Source organism: Kogia breviceps, chromosome 14, assembly GCF_026419965.1.
Source record: "Kogia breviceps isolate mKogBre1 chromosome 14, mKogBre1 haplotype 1, whole genome shotgun sequence".
NCBI lineage: Eukaryota > Metazoa > Chordata > Mammalia > Artiodactyla > Physeteridae > Kogia > Kogia breviceps.
In genome coordinates this window covers 75,501,781-75,521,976 of record NC_081323.1, presented here as the reverse complement: position 1 = coordinate 75,521,976, position 20,196 = coordinate 75,501,781, and the positions used below count along the sequence as shown (strand labels likewise).

Genomic DNA, 20,196 nt, shown 5'->3' with positions numbered 1-20,196 from the left:
TGGCTTTGCCTGGCAACCCAAAGGATATACTCAGCCTATGGCAGTGGTTCTCAAACTTTGCTGCATATTGGAACCACCTGGGAAATTTTGATGTCTGGCTTCTACCCCCAGACATTTTCATTGGTATAGGATGCGACTTCGGCATTGGCTCCACAGGTGACGCTCATATCCTGCAAAGTTTGGGACTCACTGGCCTATGGATATGACTTGCTTGGCTTACCTGGTGTTGAATGTGTCGCCAACACTTAACATTAAGTGATTTCATATAAAAATCTAGCCTCTCAGCTACCTTTGACAAAGCAGAAGTTCTGAGACATTGAGTCTGCTACTAAGCGTGGTCATTACCTAGGGGTGTGGGTGCTGGCTGCCCTTGGAGACAGAGCATGTGCTCTCCAGTCCCTAGAGTCCCCACCACCCCTCCATGTCTTGCTCTTCTCGTTCGTGTTCATTTGCATGTCCTGTAGGCTAAATGTCTGAGCTCTCCAGCCTGGTCCCCGCTCACCTCCTCAGCCTCTTCTTCCAGGATGCCCACCTCGCTTCCTGCCTTCCTGCCACATGGGCCTCGTGGTGCCCTTTCCCACCTGTCTTTGCCCATGAAGTTCTTGCGCCAAACTCCTTATCATGGCAGACCAGGCCCTGCTCAGTTGCTCAGTTTGGCCCCTGCCCTCCTCTCTCCCTCCTCCCCCCTGAGCTCTCTACCATCGAACCCACGGAACTTCAAACACACCAAAGCTGGCCAGGCTAGTTCCCATCTTAGCCTTTGCTGCTCCCTCTGCCTGGGAAACCCTTCCCTTCCTCCCTTCCTCTTTCTTCCTGGCTGATGCCTACTCATCTTTCAGGCCTTGGCTTAGATCTCACCTCCTTCAGGAAGGTTCCATGATCCTCAAACTAGCTCACGTTCCAGGTTAGTCACCGTACTTCCTCTTTCACTTGACGTGTCACTTTCCCCTGATAGAGTAAGGCCACGTCGTTCATCTCTGTTGCAGGGCCTCCTGTAGTGACTGGTAAGTAGTAGGCGTTTGTTAATGATAAATGAATGAAAGACCACCTCCCTTTCTCCACTAGCAAATCCTACTCCTTTTCCTGTTACATTTCTACTATAGCATTCAACGCTCTGTTCTCCTGGAGACCCAAAACCTCACTGAGGTCAGGTGATCCACTGAGTTTTAGCTCAGGTCCTTCTCACAGTGGGCTCAGTGGGTCCCCAAGCCCATCCTGTGGTTGTTTGCCCAGTTTCAGAAGGTGTATCTGGAATAGGCATACTCAGCAACGGGCAGACTCCCCACATCCGTTGAAGGCAGGGCTGTGACTGGTTGGTGACCCCCAGGTCCCCACACAGGGCAAGTGAAAGGGCAGAGCACGATAACTTACCTTCCATTCCCTTATATTCGTCTGTTGGCAATGGCTTTTCTACCTGTCCCCTCCTTTGTTCCTCCAGTCAGCTCTGGGATGCAACTGTGGTGTAGTGAAGGGTCAGGATGCAGAATAGGAATGGAGGTATTCCAGATTCAGTTGATTTGTACTGTGTGATCTTGGGCAAGTCATTTCCCTGTCTAGACCTTAGTTGCCTCATCTGAAACATGAAGCCAGTATTATCTTTTCCATATACAGTAAGTCCCCTACATACGAACCTTCAAGTTGTGAACTTTCAAAGATGCGAATTGCGTTCGCACGTCCAATCACGTAAGTTAGTTCATGTGTCTGGCGTACATTGTCACCTGCGTGCATCCTCTACAAGTGGTTGTGCTTTTGTGTGCTTTACTGTACAGTATTGTATAGGGTACAGTAGTACAGTATCTTTATTTCAAGCCCAGGATGTCTGGAAGCAAGTGTAAAAGCAGTGGTGTTGTAGCTGGTACTGCTAAGAAGCGCCAAGCGATAATGATGGAAACAAAAGTGAAAATAATTGAGAGAGTGGAGCGAGGTGAAAAGATGATAGATGTCACTCGTTCTTATAACATGAATCGTTCAACCATCAGCATGATTCGAAAGAACAAGGACAAGATCATGGAACATGTGAAGTCTGCTGTACCGAAGATGTCGACAATAGTATCGAAGAAGCGTGGAAAAGTGATGGAGGAGATGGAGGAACTTCTCAGAGTGTGGGTGCAGAATCAGCATCAGCGTCAAGTCCCGCTCAGCTTAATGCTGATTCAAGAGAAAGCTGAAACCCTTTATGAAGACTCGAAGAAGAAACACAACGAAGAATCAGAGGGTGCATCTTTTAATGCCAGCCATGGCTGGTTTCATCGGTTCCAGGCTAGAGCCAACCTTCCAAACGTAAAAGTAAGTGGTGAGGCAGCGAGTGCAGATACAGTAGCTGCCCGGGAGTTTCCTGAAACACTTTAAGAAATTATTGATGAAGGCACGTACTGTACTAATGAAGACCTGATGGAATTGGAGGCCCAGAGGAAGGACGAAGAGAGACAAGAAGAAGAAGAAATAACTGAAGAACCGAAGAGATTCACAATGCAGGAAATGGCAAGGGGATTTTCTTTATTTGAGGAGGCACTGTTAGTTTTTGAGGCACAGGACCTGAACGTAGAACAGTACACGAAGGTTGCAGCAGCCGTTCAGCATGCAATCCAGTGCTACCATGTCATCTACAACAAGGAAAAAAGAGCTACTAACCAGACATCACTGGATCTTTTTTTCAAGAGGGTTGATATAATTGAATCCAGCAAGGAACCAGAACCTGTGCCATCAATGTTAGGCGTGAGTGAAATTGCAGCTTGCCCTCTGTCTCCTATTGCTGACGATCCTTCAGCTCTACCATCTCCCCCCTCCTCCCCCTCCTCCAGTCAGTAACTCGTCTCGCCTGTTCACTTGATACCAGCCCCTGTATGCCAGCTGTTGTAGTGCACTGCTGTACTTTTCAAGGTACTGTACTGTAAAATTGTTTTATTTTTGTTTGTTTGTTATGTATTATTTGTGTGAAAAGTATTATTAACCTATTACAGTACAGTACTGTATAGCCGATCGCGTTAGTTGGGGTACCTAGGCTAACTTTATTGGACATACGAACAAATTGGACTTACGAACGTGCTCTCGGAATGGAACTGGTTTGTATGTAGGGGACTTACTCTCTCTATATATATATACACTTTTTTTTTTTTTTTTTTTTTTTTTTTTTGCGGTACGTGGGTGTCTCATTGTTGTGGCCTCTCCCGTTGCGGAGCACAGGCTCGGACGCGCAGGCTCAGCGGCCATGGGTCACGGGCCCAGCCGCTCCGCGGCATGTGGGATCTTCCCGGACCGGGGCACGAACCCGTGTCGCCTGCATTGGCAGGCGGACTCTGAACCACTGCGCCACCAGGGAAGCCCTATATATTTTTTTAAAAAATCTTTTCCTCATCTATCTTTGACCCGTGTCAGGAGCAGAGTGAACCAAGTGCAGATCACGCACGGAAAAGCTGTGAAAACCAAATTTTTGTGAAGCGAATAATATTTCCAATCTTTAATTTTTAAAATCACCGGTAGGACTACAGGCACTCTGGGAAATTCAGGAAATGCAGTGCTAAAGAAACGAAAGTAAAAGTCTGTTGTAATCGATTATAACCCCAGTTGAGGTTTTACTGTATCTATTTTAAGATATTGTGATGGAGACAGAGAGAGTCGGTTGGGATCAATGAAAACAGCCCTAAATGGGGCGCCAGGGCTCTGGTTCAGCTGACGTGTGACTTCAGTCACCTTGTCTGTAAAATTGGACACACAGACCCTGCTCCCCTCCCTGCCTTTGGTGAAGCTTCCTGGCAACAAAGGAGGGCAGTGCGCCTTGGAAACGGCCGAGCGCGGGGAGGGCGCCCCACGGCGAATCAAGCGTTAAGGGCACCGAGCGCCCAGCTGGGGTCCTAGAGAGGCCGAGGCGGACTTCCGGTGCGGGCGCTCCGGACAAGATTTTTCCCAGGGCTGCGGGGCGCGGGCGGGGTACTGTGCCGCTGAGGTTGTGTCTGCTCTACAGCAGCGATCAGGGTCACCTAGGCCAGGACCTGCGGACGTGTCCCCTCCCCCTAAGTTCCTGACCAGCATTTTTGACCGTGGGCAGCATCTGAGACCCTCTGGGTCTTTGTCTCCCCGGCTGGAATGCCGGCGTGAGGATCCCGGGACTAGCCGATCACAGTCGGTTACTTTTATTTATTTGACCCTGGGAATCCACTGTCTCCCCATTATACAGTCCAGGAAACCGAGGCCCAGCAAGAGAATGTGACTTTGGAATGGCAAAGACGAGCTTTCCCACCAGTGTATCTAGTCCGGGCAGAGGCATAGTTCAAAGCCACATCCCTTGATTCCTAGCGCTGCTGCTCCAAGAGTTTAAGGACATTTATGATGAGAGCCGCTATTGAGAGCTTACTTTGTGTCAGGAGCGGTGCATACATACCTCGGGAGATGTCCACATTTTACAAGTAAGAAAAGTGAGGTTCAGGGCGATTTTCTCCACAGTCATGATGCAGGACAGTGGGTGAGTAGTGAGGGTTATAAACCAGGTTTGTGCGACTTGACTGGCAGATCTGTTTGGGGGAATATTGCTAACACTGAGTGCTTATGACTGAATCCTCTCATAAGGGGGCAAAAGCTTACCACAGGGAGATGATGGGGAGCGGGGGTTGCTCACCAACCTGGTTAAGTTAAATAATAGTGGTCCTGGTTCCGGTATCTTTGCATCATCCTTTCATTTACCTCAAGGAGAAAAAAAATAAGATTTAACAGTTTTCTCTTTTTACTAACAACTTTTATTGAGAGATCATTCATATACCATACAATTCACCCATTTAAAGTGTACAATCTAGTGGTTCTTTAAGTATATTCAAAGAGTTGTGCAGCTGTCACCATAGTCAACTTTAGAACATTTTCATCACCCTCAAACCATACCCATTAGCAGTCATCCCCATTCTCCTCCAGCCCTAGACTATCACTAACCTACTTTCTGTCTCTGTAGACTTGCCTATTCTGGACATTTCATATACAGCCATAAGTGGCCTTTTATGACTGAGATAATTTCTTTTTTTAAACAAAGTCCAGGACTTGAGCTCAGAGCTTTGGCCTATAACCATTGCAAGCGAGAATTGAATACCATCGTTTTGATTTTGTTGTATTTATTTTTTACCATTCTAGGGTAAGTGATAGGTACTTCCTGTTTATGGTAGTGATACAAAGTTTCCTTCTTGAGTAAATGTTTTTCCATTTTAAAAGTTGATATTTTTAAAGGACAAGATTAAGCAAATAGTAGAGATGGTGTACAAGTGTCTGAAGGTTGGGAACATGGGATGTGAATGAAGTTTGGAAAACACTAGGTTGTCTGATTAGAGCTTTCCAGGACGTGGTTGGAAAACCACCCTATTATTCCAATTCAATCTCCTAACAATTCCTAAGAGGAAGTGCATCATTTTACTGATGAAGAAACAGGTATAGGGACTTCGCTGGTGGTGCAGTGGTTAAGACTCTGCACTCCCAGTGCAAGGGCCCTGGGTTCAATCCATGGTCAGGGAACTAGATTCCATATGCATGCTGCAACTAAGAGTTCACATGCCACAACTAAGGAGGCTGCGTACTGCAACTAAGGATCCTGCGAGCCGCGATTAAGGAGTCCACATGCTGCAACTAAGGAGCCCACATGCTTCAGCTAAGGAGCCCACGTGCCACAACTAAGGATCCCTCAAGTCACAACTAAGGACCCTGCAAGCTGCAACTAAAGAGGCCACCTGCCACAACTAAGACCCAGTGCAACCAAATAAATTTGAAAAAAAAAAAAAAAAAAAAAGAAACAGGTATAGAAAAGTTAACTATGGTAACTTGTCCCAGGTCACACAGCTAGTGACAGAACCTAGACTTAACCTAAGGTCTCTTTAATTCCAAAGACTACCTATTAACCAAGTTTGAAAGTAAAACTGGGGGTGAGGAATGGAGTAGCAGGCTTGAGAGAGGGCTCTAGCCACTAGACCAAATCATGTGGGGACCAGGCTGGTTGTTTCAGGTATCCCTTCAAACAAATAATCAAATATTTTTTTAAAAAACAATGTAATTTGTGACTCTAAGCAGAGATTCCATCTCAGGCACTGTTGGGGCTTTCTTCCTCTCTCAAGGGCACACCAGAATCCAAGACGTGTTGCCTGGATAACTAGGGGTGTGTGTAGGTGTGTGTGTGTTGGTGCCAGGGAGGGTCTAATCCCTTGTTCATCTTGGCTGCTGTTGGAATCGCTGTCCAAGGGACAGTGGTCCTTTAAAGTCCATGGCTTCTGCCCCATACCACATGCAAGGCACCAGAATCTAGGGATGCCTGAGACTCCTTGTACGTAGGATCCCATGATTCCTGGAATATCAGGCAGCCACCTACTCCTAGGACTGGCTAGTTTCATGGAGCACAGCTTTGGGGCATGTGCCAGGACTCCCTCTCTCCCCTTCCAGGCCTGGGGACTTTTCCATCCCTTGTCATCACCTCCACCAAGACCCTCTGCCTCCCACCCTCCTACCCTTCTTAATACACTTCATATTCTTTCACTGTTGGCTTTAATAGCACATTAAACTCAGAGCCCATTTCCATTTAAACTAGTTTTCTTTTCCTCGAGGGCAAAGAAAGGAGGGAACTTAACTTTTAAATCTTAACTTTAAAAATGTACCATTCAGAAGGCAAACATACTTGATCTTCCCCTCACACAGCTGTGCAGTTCAGCTTGGACCCAAACTTGAAGTTAATCACACCTATCCTCCTTCAAAGGCAATCGGTCCATTTTATCCAACTTGAGTGAGAATCTCAACCCTCACTCCAAGCAGTTTCGATCTAAGAATAATTTGGGGCCATACAGAACCAAATAGCTAACACTGAGCCAGGTAATACTCTAAGAAACTACATGCATAATCTCACAAAAATCATTTCAACAACTCTGTGAGATAAGTATTATTATTTATTATTATTATTATTTTTTGCGGTACACGGGCCTCTCACTGTTGTGGCCTCTCCCGTTGCAGAGCACAGGCTCCGGACGCGCAGGCTCAGCGGCCATGGCTCACGGGCCCAGCTGCTCCGCGGCATGTGGGATCTTCCCAGACTGGGGCACGAACCCGTGTCCCCTGCATCGGCAGGAGGACTCTCAACCACTGTGCCACCAGGGAAGCCCTACACGGGATCTTTTAGTGGCAGCATGCATGCAGGGTTTGTGCCCCGGTCCAGGAAGATCCCACATGCCGCGGAGCAGCTGGGCCCGTGAGCCATGGCCGCTGAGCCTGCGCGTCCGGAGCCTGTGCTCTGCAACGGGAGAGGCCACAACAGTGAGAGGCCCACGTACCGCAAAAAAAAAAAAATTTTTTTTTTAAAAATTAACGTTATAGGCTCAGAGAGGGAAAGCAATTGGCTCAGAGTCACATGGCAAGTTAGTGCAAAGCTAGAACTACAACTTTGGTTCCTTATCTTGAAGCTCAGTGCTCTTTCCATTTGTTCTCTCCCCATGACTATTGACTCACAAAGCTGTGGGCAAGGAGGAAGTTTAGCTTAAGAGTGAAGCTGGGGGAATTCCCTGGCAGTCCAGTAGTTAGGACTCTGCACTTTCAGTGCCGAGGGCCTGGGTTCAATCTCTGGTCCAGGAACTAAGATCCACGCAAAGCACACAGTGCAGCCAAAAATATATATAAGATAAAATCTTAAAAAGAGTGAAGCTGAAAAGAAAAGGAAGATGAAGTAGAGGTCATAACAGGCAGGCAAACATCTTAAAGCTTTTTTGTTGTTGTATCAGCATTCTATTGTTGTAGCAAATTATCACACATTTGGTGGCTTAAAATAACATAGATTTATTATCTTACAGTGTTGGAGGTCAGAAGTCCAATATGGGTCTCACTGGGCTAAAATCAAGGGGTAGGGAGTGCTGTGTTCCTTCCAAGGCTCTAGAGGAGGATCCGTTTCCTCGCCTTTTCCTGCTTCCAGAGGGACTGCGTAGTCCTTGGCTCGTGGTCTCCTTCCCCCTTCTTCAGAGCAGCAATGTTGCATCTCTCTGATCATTCTTCCACAGTTACATATCCCTCTGACCATAACAGAACAGGTTTTCCAATTTTAAGAACTCGTGTGATTGCACTGGCCACCTGGATAATCCTGGATAATGTCCCTGTCTCAAGGACTTCAGTTTAATCACATCTGCAGAGTCCCTGCTGCCATGTAAAGTAACAGATTCAGAGGTTATGGGGATTAGGATGTGGACATTTTAGGACATTAGACAAAGGCCATTATTCTCCCTATCACAGTTATGAAATATCGTACATAGACATTCATAGAGAAATAGCTTAGCATGATATTATAGAACAAAATACCCTCATAACCACCATCAAAACCCAGAAATAGGGCTTCCCTGGTGGCGCAGTGGTTGGGAATCCGCCTGCCGATGCAGGGGTCACGGGTTCGTGCCCTGGTCCGGGAAGATCCCACATGCCGCGGAGCAACTAAGCCCGTGAGCCATGGCCGCTGGGCCTGCGCGTCCGGAGCCTGTGCTCCGCAACGGGAGAGGCCACAGCAGTGAGAGGCCCGCATACAGCAAAAAAAAAAAAAAAAAAAAAAAAAAAAAAACCCAGAAATAAACATTGCCAGAATCTTGGCAAGAACTCTTCCCTCAATCTTGTTTTTCTGGTTGCATTTGCCTGAAAATTTTTTGTCCATTTATCTGAAACATTTTTGTCACTTTATGTGTTTCCTATAAATTGCTTATAGCTAGATTTTAAAGTCATTTAGTCTCATAGTTTCTGCCTTATAATAGGTTAGTCAGTCTGTTCATATTTATTGTAATAAACAATATACTTTTTTCTTTCTACCTTATTTTACATTTACTATTTATTCTTCATTAATGTTTTCCTGTTTGCTTTTTTTTTTTTTTTAACTTTTGTTGACTTGGTCAAGTTTCTATTTATTGCCATCCACCTTCCCCCTTTATTAAGCTGCCAGTGTTTATCTTTTCTTTCCTAGCAATCACAGTTATTCTTAAATTGTTGTATCAGTACATGGTAATAATCCTACTCCACCAAAATGTTTTACTTGCCCATTCCCACACAATCTCCTGAAAGATGATACCTTTAGAATGCTGTTAACTTCCCCACTCTCCCTACTCCTGGAGTTTTACTAAGATAGTTTACAGGGTTTTTTTGTTCTAATCTATTATTAGGTTTTCCATTAAAATTCATGACTTCTGCAAAAGAATCCTTACTTAATACCTAAAGCACAAATTTCCAGTCTATCTCCTACCATTTAAACCAAACTATATATATCGCAAGATTTGTTGCTCACCTCTGCTACCCCATCTCTTCATCTTGCATTATCATGAGCTCTCAATCACTATTGAGAGAATTTCTTGAGCACTTCCCTCATATAGGCATGCACATAATCCATGCACTGAATCTTGTATGCTAACAGATGTCTTTGTTTTGCCCTGGTTGAGAAGTGACATGATGACTTGTTTTGATTCTTGGGTTACATTCCTTTTCTCTCAGCAATGTATTCTACTGTCTCCTAGCTCATAGGATTGCAGATGGATGGTCTTAAACTAGTCTGATTCTTGCTCCTTTATAAGTAACCTAGTCTTTCTATCTGGAAGCTTGCAAATTGTTGTTGTTTTCTACCTCTGGAATTCAGGAATTTCATCAGGATATGTCTAGATGTTTATCTTCATTCATGTCAGTCTTTTAATCTTCAGACTCAAATTTCCCTCTCCACCTGTTACTTTTCTCTCCTTTGTGGACTCCTATTATTTGTGTGTGAGGTCTTCTGGATCTGTCCTTCAAATTTACATTTAATGGTATGATTTCTTTTCCCTTATATTTTTGATGTGTTGTAAGATTTCTTCCAGTATCTTTGAGTCTCTCATTACTGACTGTGCCAATTACCAAGTATGTCTATTTTAATGATAAATTCAGGCATTGAAGAAATAACCACAGAATGGGTCTATGGGCCACCGAGGCCCACTGAATTGGCCTGGAGTTAAGATTCCATCTATCACCTGGCTGCTGTAAGCATCTACTTTGGTTGGTGGATCACAGTGGCATTTTGGATCCCTAGGAATGTGTCCATTAGAGCCAATGTCTAATAACCCATGAAGGGTCTGGATATTTCCTTTTACCCAGTGCACACCCTAGTAAAAGGGCCACAGGTCCCTTTGGGGAAGGCTTAGGGAAAGACTTACGATGAGTACTTGCAGCAATGGTACAAGGTCCTTCCTCAAGGAGACCTGGCATCACCCTCAGTTAAGCGGCTCTGGGTCTATGATTGACTTGGGTCTGTGAACTAGTGACAGGCTATGATTCTCCACTGTGACAACTCAAATCAGAATTTTGGCTACCAGACCTAGGGTTTCTCCTGTAGATCAAGCAGAAGAGAAACACTTCCAGAATGGTGGAGTGAGGATCTCTGAAAATTCACTCCTTCATTAAAAACAAGAAGAACTCTGGATAAAATGGTCAAAATAAGCTTTTTCAGAACTCTGAAAATTAACCAAAGCCTAGCTACAACCCAAGGAGCATTTATTCCAGAAAAACAGCTGTGTCCTAGTGAGAACAGTGAACTTTGTGCAGTTTTAACTTGCCTTAGTCCCATTCTCCTCTTCACAGATTCACAGAAACCTTGAAAAATAAAAGCCTCACAACTAAAGGAATTGTGAAAAACAGTGCTTAGTAGCCACAGGAGGGGGAACAGGTTTGAATCTCCATAATAGCTCCATTCCCAGAGAAGTGTCTCTATTTGGCAGCTCTCTGAAAAGCTCTATTCTCAGAGTTTGTCTTTATTTGACCCGACTCAGAACTCTCCCTGTGCTACAGCCATATCCCTAGGGATATGTTGAAACATCCCTAGTTTAAAACAATCAGTGGCCATTGTTTAATATCACAGAAGCCTGAGATGGTGATACCAGTTTTGGGGTAACGAGAGGTTGGACCTCAATCCCTGGTTGGGGAACTAAGATCCCACAAACTGTGCAGCACGGCCAAAAAATTAAAAAATAAGAACTTAAAAAAAAAAAAGAGGCTAGGGACTTCCCTGGTGGCACAGTGGTTAAGGCTCCGCGTTCCCAATACAGGGGGCCCAGGTTCCATCCCTGGTCAGGGAACTAGATCCCACATGCATGCTGCAACTAAGAGTTCGTGTGCCGCAACTAAGGAGCCCACATGCCGCAACTCCCTAAGGAGCCTACCTGCTGCAACTAAGACCCGGTGCAACCAACTAACTAACTAACTAAATATTTTTTAAAAAAAGAGGCTGGACGCCAAAAAACACAAAAAAACTTAAAAGGGGCTTCCCTGGTGGCGCAGTGGTTGAGAGTCTGCCTGCCAATGCAGGGGACATGGGTTCATGCCCCGGTCCGGGAAGGTCCCACATGCCGCGGAGCAACTAAGCCTGTGCACCACAACTGCTGAGCCTGCACTCTACAGCCCATGAGCCACAACTACTGAGCCCACACGACACAACTACTGAAGCCTGCACATCTAGAGCCCGTACTCTGCAACAAGAGAAGCCACTGCAATGGGGAAGCCCGTGTACTGCAACAAAGAGTAGCCCCCGCTCGCCGCAACTAAAGAAAGCCCGTGCGCAGCAACAAAGACCCAACACAGCCAAAAATAAATAAATTAAATAAATTAATTAAAAAATTAGTCTACACAGCCAAGAAGCTCAAAGTAGGATAAACTGAGAGATTCACATCTATACATATCATAATCAAACTGTTGAAAGACAGAGAGAATACTGAAAGCAGCAAGAGAAAAAACAAATCATCATGTACAAGGGCTCTTCCATAAGATCAACAGCTAACTTCTTATCAGAAACTATGGAGGCCAGAAGACAGTGAGATAACATATGCAAAGTGCTGAAAGAACAGAACTGTCAACCAAGAAATCTATACCCAGCAAAACAATCCTTCAAAAAAATAAAGGAGAAATTAAGACATTCCCAGATAAACAAAAATGGAGAGAATTTGTTCCTAGCAGACCTACCTTACAAGAAATACAGAGGGACTCCTTTAGACTGAAATGAAAGGACTAGACAGTAACTCAAATCCACATGAGGAAATAAAGAACATCAATAAAGGAAACTATATAAGTACATAGAAAAGACAGTATAAATATATTTTGTTTATAATTTTTATATTTTATATTTTAAAGACAACTGCAAACATTGTAAAACAATATACCCCAATAAAATAAAAAAAATAATAGGGCTTCCCTGGTGGCGCAGTGGTTAAGAGTCCGCCTGCCGATGCAGGGCACATGGGTTCGTGCCCTGGTCCGGGAAGATCCCACATGCCACAGAGCAACTAAGCCCTTTCGTCACAACTACTGAGTTTGCGCTCTAGAGCCCATGAGCCACAACTACAGAGGCCAGCGAGCCACAGCTACAGAAGCCCATGTACTGAGAGCCCATGCTCCACAACAAGAGAAGTCACCGCAATGAGAAGCCCACACACCACAACGAAGAGTAACCCCTGCTCACTGCAACTATAGAAAGCCCATGCTCAGCAATGAAGACCCAAAGCAGCCAAAGATAGATAGATAAATAAATAAATAAATTTTAAAATGAAAATAATAGCACAAAGGAGGAGTGAGAGAAGGGAGCTATATAGGAGCAAGTTTTATATAGTACTGAAATTAAGTTGGCATTAACCTGAACTAAATTGGTTTTTTAAAAAATAAATTTATTTATTTATTTATTTTTGGCTGCATTGGGTCTTCGTTGCTAAGTGCAGGCTTTCTCTAGTTGCAGTGAGTGGGGACTACTCTTCATTGTGGCGTGCAGTCTTCTCATCGCAGTGGCTTCTCTTGTTGCGGAGCGTGGGCTCTAGGCACGTGGGCTTCAGTTGTGGCATGTGGGCTCAGTAGTTGTGGCTCGCAGGCTCTAGAGAACAGGCTTAGTAGTTGTAGTGCGTGGGCTTAGTTGCTCTGCAGCATGTAGGATCCTCCCAGACCAGGGCTCAAACCTGTGTCCCCTGCATTGGCAGGCAGATTCGTAACCACTGCACCACCAGAGAAGCCCAACTAGATTGTTTTAAGTAGAGATGTTAATTGTAATCCCCAGGGAAACCGCTAAAAAAGTAACTCAAAAGAATAGAATAAAACAACAAGGGAATTAAAATGGAATACTAGAAAATATTTAACACAAAAAGAAAGTGGTAGTGGAGAAACATAGGAACAAAAAAGAAAAGAATTATAAATAACAAATAGCCAAATGACAGATATAAATCCTATCTATTAGCAATTACATTCAATGTAAATGCACTAAACACTGCAGTCAAAAGATAGAGATTGGCAGAATAGATTTTTAAAACCCAACATGATCCAGCTATATGCTGTCTTTATAATCAAGGACGTCAATAGGTTGAAAGTAAAAGGATAGAAAAAGATATGCTATGCAAAAGCAACTATAAGAGATGTGGAGTGGCTATACTAATTACCAGACAAAACAGAATTTAAAACAAAACTTGTTACAAGAGACAAAAGACGTTTTATAGTGATGAAAAGGTTGATCCCTCAGGAAGACATAATAATTATAAACATATATGTACCTAAAAACAGAACCCCAAAATACATGAAACAAAACCTGACAGAATTGAGGGGAGAAATAGACAATTCAACAATAATAGTTGGAGACTTTAGTACCATGCTTTCAATAATGGATGAAATAACTAGACAGAAGGTCAGGAAGGAAACAAATCCAACAATAGTGGAGTAGGTTTCCCATTTATTTCATTGCTAGGGACAGTGAACAAATACCACTGCCAAAGATCTCTGCTAGCCAAGAAATCAGATTGCCTGGTGGTCCCTGCTGCCCTTTACAGTTAATGTGTCCACCTTATCTGGATCCCATCATACCCACCAATAGCAGGGAGTCCAAATAAATGGTGATACCCCTACAGTCATGCCTGGCCTACAAAGGAGAATAACCAGAGAGCTTTTCAAGCATGGAGATGCTCCCTTCAATGTTTCAGCAAAGGAATTGTCTCTGGGTCCTCTCACTGAATACAGTTGACAGATTACACATGATAAATCAGTCTATCACCCAAGCCTTTGGATTCTCTCTTCTGTGTGATGCCAGGAGAACTCTAGTATCTCAACTTCACTAAATGTAGACCACTATTAGGTCTAAATTTCAGTCAGCTAACCAAATAACTTCTCAGTGCTAATCATGGAGCACTGCTGGAACCAAGATTGTAGGAAGTGTTCTCTACAGAAACCCAGTGCTGGAGAGAGCTTTGCCAGTACAGGGATCAAGCACTGTAGAAAGTCATACCATTGTGCAGTCCAGAGCTAGATGTATAATCAGGGAGAGCCCAGTGCTGGAGAAAGCTGCACCAAGAATCAAGCACTGTTGTCATTGGAGAAAGTGCACTGGGTAAGAGCAGAGTGCTGGAGAAAAGCAGACTGCTACCAAAGTCAAGTGTTGGAGAAAGCTTGCTCTGCCGGAGATCAGTGCTAGAGAAAACCTCATGAGGTGCAAAAGAAGTCTGAAGTGTCAAGAGTCCACTCACTGCAAAGTCAGCTTGTGGTCTGGGGTCTGTGGTGACCACGTGGGGGTAGAGAGGGTGCGGCAAGGTGGTTGCAAGTTGAGGGCTGCGAGCTCTTCAAAGGACTCCGCACTCTCACACACCTCTAAGGCAGGGAACCACTGGATGTGCCCTTGCAAAACTGTGCAGCAAGCGCAAGAAAAAAACCCAACCTCAACAGGACCAGAGCCAGGAAAAGCATCCCCTTCCTCTTTCAATGTCCCTCCAGCGCCCTCTACTGACAAAGCTTAAGTGCCAGGAGAAATGCATAAATAGTCCGGTCCAGTATCTCAGAGCAGATACTAGAGCCTGAATTTGGAGCTGAGAGGCAATAAATTGAAAACTGTCATAGTGGCAGAATCCCCACATCGGGTCTCTGACCCACGGGCTGGGGATCAATATGGCAAGGAGGGCTAAGTGAAAGTTCCACTTCCTACAAAGACAGCAAACCAGTAAAAATACCACATCCCTGGGAGACGTGCAGAGATTCATGCCAAAGAATTGAAAGAAGCAGGGGTAGTGAGACCTATCACATACCCATTTAACCCGCCAGTCTGGCCTGTGCAGGAGTCAGATGGAAAATGACGGTGGACCTTCATGAACTTAATCAGGTGACACTTCCAATTGAAGCTGCTGTCCCAAATTTAGTACCTTTCCCCTGGCATTTGGTATGCAGCTATCAACTTGGTTTTTCTTCCATACCAGTATGCAAGGTCCACCAGAGCGGTTTCCTTTTTAGCTGACAAGGCCACCATGTAACTTCAGGTGGCCTCAGGGCTCTGTCAGTTCCGCTCTGCCTTAATAGAGTCTGCAAAGATCTTAATCATTAACATCCCACAAAACACCACACTGCTCCACTATATTGACAACATTACTGGATCTGATGAGCAGCAAGTAACAAGTACTTTAATGGTCCTAATAAGACATATGCAAACTAGAAAGTGGGAGATAAGCCCCACTAGAGATTCAGTGACGTTTCTGGGATGCAGTGGCCTAGAGTATGAAAAGGTATCTCCTCCAAGGTGAAAGACAAGTTGCTTCTCATACAACCTACTCCCCCTAAAAGAGGCCCAGTGCTTGGTAGGCCTATTTGGATTTTGGAGGCAGTGTATCTCGTCAATAGAGTCACCTGGGAGGTGCCAGTTTTGAGTAGGGACAAGAGCAAGAGAAGGCCCTGTGACATGTTCAGGCTGCATTACAGCTGCCCTAACTCTTTGTATTTATGATCCCCCAGAGCCAGTGATACTCCAGCAAGCACCAAAAGCAGAATCAAAGCACAGACTGATAGGATTTTTGATAAGTGTAGGCTCTTTTCTATAGATAACTGTTCTGCTTTTCAGCAACAGTCTCTGGCTTGCTCTTGGGACTTGGTAGGAACTGAACACCTAACAAGGTGACATCAGGTGACCATGCAACCTGAGCTTCTCATCATGAATGGGGTGTTGTCTGACCAACCCAACCACGAGGTTGGGTGTGCACAGCAGCAATCTATCATCACTTGATATAAGAGACCAGGCTTGGAAAGGTCCAGAAGGTGCGAGCCATTTACAGGACCAGGTGGCTCCTGTTGCATGGTCTCCTCTCCCTCAATCACTGGCTATGACTTTCTGGGGTGTCCCTTATGCCCAGCTGACTGATGAAGACTCAAGCCTGTTTACAGATGAGTCTGGCTGATGGGCCGTTATGACCTGACAGTGGACACCTACAGCCCCCGCTCCCCAGCTGGGTGAACCTGGAGGACAGTGGTGAAGAAAAATCCTCACAGTGGACAGAACTTGGAGCAGTGCATTTTGGCTGTTGACTATGTCCAGTGTGAGAAATGGCCAGAAGTACAGACCTACGCTAATTCATGCGTCAGATAGGATTTCCTTCCTTTTCAAGGCTGAATAATATTCCACTGCATGTATATACCACATTTTGTTTATCCATTCATCTGTTGTTTCTATCCCTTGACTATTGTGAATCATGCTGCTATAAACATGGGTGTTCAAATATTTTTTTTGAAATTCTGCTTTCAATTCTTTTGGATATATACCCAGTAGCAGTGGAATTGCTGGATCTTTTTTGAGGGCCCACCATACTATTTTCCATAGCAGCTGCACCATTTTACATTTCCACCAACGGTGAACAAGGGTTTCAATTTCTCCACATCCTCACCAGCATTATTTTCTGGGTTTTTTTTTTTTTTAATAGTAGCCATCCTAATAAGTGTGAGGTGGCATCTCGTGGTTTTGATTTGCATTTTCCTAATAGTGATGTTGAGCATCTTTTCATATGCTTGCTGGTCAGTTTGTGTATGTTCTTTCGAGAAGTGTCTTTTCAACTTCTTTGCCCATTTTTCAGTCGGGTTGTTTGTTTTATTGTTTTTATATTGTGGGAGTTCTTTAGATAGCCTGAATGTTAATCGCTTCTCATAGAATCTAGGGATCTTTTTGATGAGACCTGTAGATCGGTATTTTTTAAAGCTCCTTCGCGTGTCATATCTTAGGAAATGAGACACAGTGTGTTTCAGTTAGTTCTCATCAGGACGAATGGGTACACCATCCTATAGGAATAGAGCGCTGAAATTTCCTACCTGGTTACTATATGCATCCATCAGTGCTGTCCAGTCATGGTAACCCTGTTCTTCCAGGGTCACTGGACTCACAGTTCCCTGGGTCTATTCTTTCCTCCTTGCACAGATAGAAATGAGTTCATATTTATGCCTTATAAATAAAGGAAGAGTAGAAGAAACAAAATATCCATATATTAACACTCTCCTACTTATAAAAAGCATCAGAATTATACATATCTATTCTCATCACCTTTCTTTATCTAAGAAAGGTAGTACAACTACCTTTTTGAAGACTTGATATTAACTGTACTTTGGGGTAGCTTAGGGTCTCACAGCCTTTCCCAGATATTTCCCTTAAGCATAACGATCGTCATATTTTTTAGGGTGCTCAAATCGTTACAGCTTGGACAATGGCAGTCCATTTACTTAGCGTCTCTCTCTTTGTAACACTACCCCTGACATCCTTGAAAATATCCTTGCTTTCTGGCCTCAACAGGATGCTTGTAGACCCATCCTGATTTTTCTTGTATCAAGAAATGGAATGCACCATCCTCCTAGGACTCCTGGTTATTTTAATGGTAAATAATATGGCAACAGCATCTGGGCATTAGGGGTATACATGAGAGTTAGTAGCGGGGTACTGGACCTCACCTGGTAGAAAGAAGTGTTCTTTTTTTGTGTGTGTGGTACGCGGGCCTGTCACTGTAGTGGCCTCTCCCGTTGCGGAGCACAGGCTCCGGACACGCAGGCTCAGAGGCCATGGCTCACGGGCCCAGCCGCTCCGCGGCATGTGGGATCTTCCCGGACCGGGGCACGAACCCGCGTCCCCTACATCAGCAGGCGGACTCTCAACCACTGCGCCACCAGGGAAGCCCACAGAAGTGTTCTTTTAGGTACAGGTTTTTTGGTTTTTGTTTGTTTGTTTTCTTTTTTGTTTTTGTTTTCTGCTGTGCGGGGCAGCTTGTGGGCTCTTAGTTCCCCAACCAAGGACTAACCGGCGCCTTCGTCAGTGAAAGTGTGGAGTGCTAGTCACTGGACCGCCAGGGAAGTCCCCATTACAGGTTTATATTGATCTTTCCAATTTAACATATCGCTGCTGTGCCCTGCCTTCCTGACGGTCTGTAGCTACCCTGATGCTGCCCTTACTATTATCCCCACCTGATAGCTGAATAAACTGAGACTTTGTAAGAGGTTATGTAACTTGCCTGAAATCACACTGCAAATAAGTGTAGAGCTGCCCAGCTCTATCAAATTTCAGAAACGGAGCTCCCACAGGGCCCGGCCTCCACCTCTGCCCGCTGTCAGAAATACATCGTTTACAAAGACTTTCCACCAAGTTGCCCCATTTAGAACTCCCAAGGCAGGGCCTTCCTAGTCTTGGCTGGGGTGAGGAGAAGAGAAAACACTACAGCTTCTTCTTTCTTCACTGCAGGATTCAGCAGTGAGGGTGACCAGGAGAGCCCTCCACGAGAAAGGCCTGAAAACAGAGCCCCTCAGGCGGCTCCTTCCCAGGAGGGGCCTCCGGACAAACGCCCGGCCCAGTTCTGCGGTGCCTCAGGACCCCAGAGCTCCAGTGGGAGGAAGCAAGGCCCCGAGGGCACCGAGGACGACCCCCCAGGGGAAGGGGAGGTGAGCCGGGCCCCAGGCAAAGCCAGGCCCTTAGGCTTCCCTTGGCTGCCCCAGGATCCAGCTACCCACCCGTGCCCCCGAGGGTGCAGAGAGCTTCCCAGCTCCACAGCCACCGCGGGATCATCAGGGGCGAGCGGCCCCAGCCTGACCCGAACCTAAGGCCACAGCACCCATCTGGCTCGCCACCGACACCCGCACAGAGCGGGCTCGACGACACCGCACGTGCGGGAAGGGCTTCGGGCACAATCGGACCACATTGAGCGCCTGAGGACGCATCGCAGCCAGAGGGTCCGGAGTGCCGGGTGCGCGCCCGGCCTCCACCCGGGTAGGGGCCGCACGGGAAGCGCCCGGGCCTCCGCCAGCCTCCGGCCGAGGCCCGGGGAGGCAGCGCAAGCGCAGAGCCCCTGCGTCACACGCCCATCTCCCCACCCCCTCCCTACTGCCTCCCCGAAGGCCCACGGATGCCCCGCCTGCGGGTGGGTTCCGTTGATCGCTGGAGGACCTGCAGCAAGACCTCCGGGCGGGGCCAGCCTCGCCAGTTTCCCGGGAGCCCACGGGGCCGGAGGCCTTCCCACCCAGGCGCCCGCCTCACCCAAGTGGGGATGCGGAAGGTGGCCTGGGCTGGCTGGCGGGGAGCTCACGACGCTTCTGGCACAACCCTGAGCCGCCCCCAGCAGACCCGGAAAATCTCCACCTGGAGAAGGCCCGGGGCGATTGAGCCCTCTGAGCCGTTCCAATGGCCGTCACCGAGTTCTTGCTTGCCCACTCCACTGCTGGGCCCGTCGTACTACGAGATAGTCACGTCTCCCATTGGTTGAGGGCTTACTGCGTGCCAGGCTTTGTGATTTATGGGAATGACCTCATTCAATCCTCACCACATTCCTGTGCCATTGGGGTTCTCATTATCAGCATTTTACAGAAGTTGAAACTAAGTCTCAGAGAGGTTAAGGGACCGGCCCAAAGTCACACAGCCAGTATGTGGCAGAACCAGCATTCAGACCCAGGTGTGCCTGCCTGACTCCACAGCCCGCCCCACGGCACTGCTTCTCCTGCCAGTACACGAGTGAAGGGTGCAGGTTTGACAGGATATCTGCTCATGAAGCATTCATTTTTCTCGTGGTAATTACATAAAACACTTTTTATACTAAAGTGAGCAGATACTCCCAGGAATGAAAGTGAGCATTTGTGCCAAGATTGAAATGCAACTTGAGACATCGGAGATATTCCGTGCCAAGGTCAAGGCTTCAGCCTCAGCCCCTGACTCCCTGAACGGACCTCTTCTCAGACCTCTGCCTTTGGAGGGATGTTGACCAGGGAAGCTCTGCTGCAGGGCCAGCTTCTGTGTGGAACCTTCCTGGAGGCCAAGAAAGAGGGCCTCTCCCCAGTTTGCCATCCCACTGAATTGCTTAGGAAAGTCATCGAGTTTCTCTGGGCTAAGGTTTCTAAATTGCCAACACATATCAATCTAGGATTGGGGATTGAAAAATTGGAATTCTTAGGAATTCCTGAAGTCATGTTATTCTG

The 20,196-nt window shown here is 46.1% G+C and overlaps 1 long non-coding RNA gene across 3 annotated transcripts in view; it reads right to left on the bottom strand.

Moving 5' to 3' along the window:
• Positions 1 to 20,196, bottom strand: part of LOC131741619 (uncharacterized) — a 41,541-nt gene that overhangs the window by 1,111 nt on the left and 20,234 nt on the right. The window contains exons 4-5 of one of the 3 annotated variants that reach the window (XR_010836592.1): positions 4,617 to 4,677; positions 859 to 1,001 (exon numbers count right to left, since the gene is read on the bottom strand). This is a non-coding gene — a long non-coding RNA (uncharacterized lncRNA). Of the gene's footprint in view, positions 1 to 858; positions 1,002 to 4,616; positions 4,678 to 7,754; positions 8,134 to 20,196 lie in introns of those variants that run through there. The other 2 variants (XR_010836591.1, XR_010836593.1) reach the window with 2 other exon arrangements.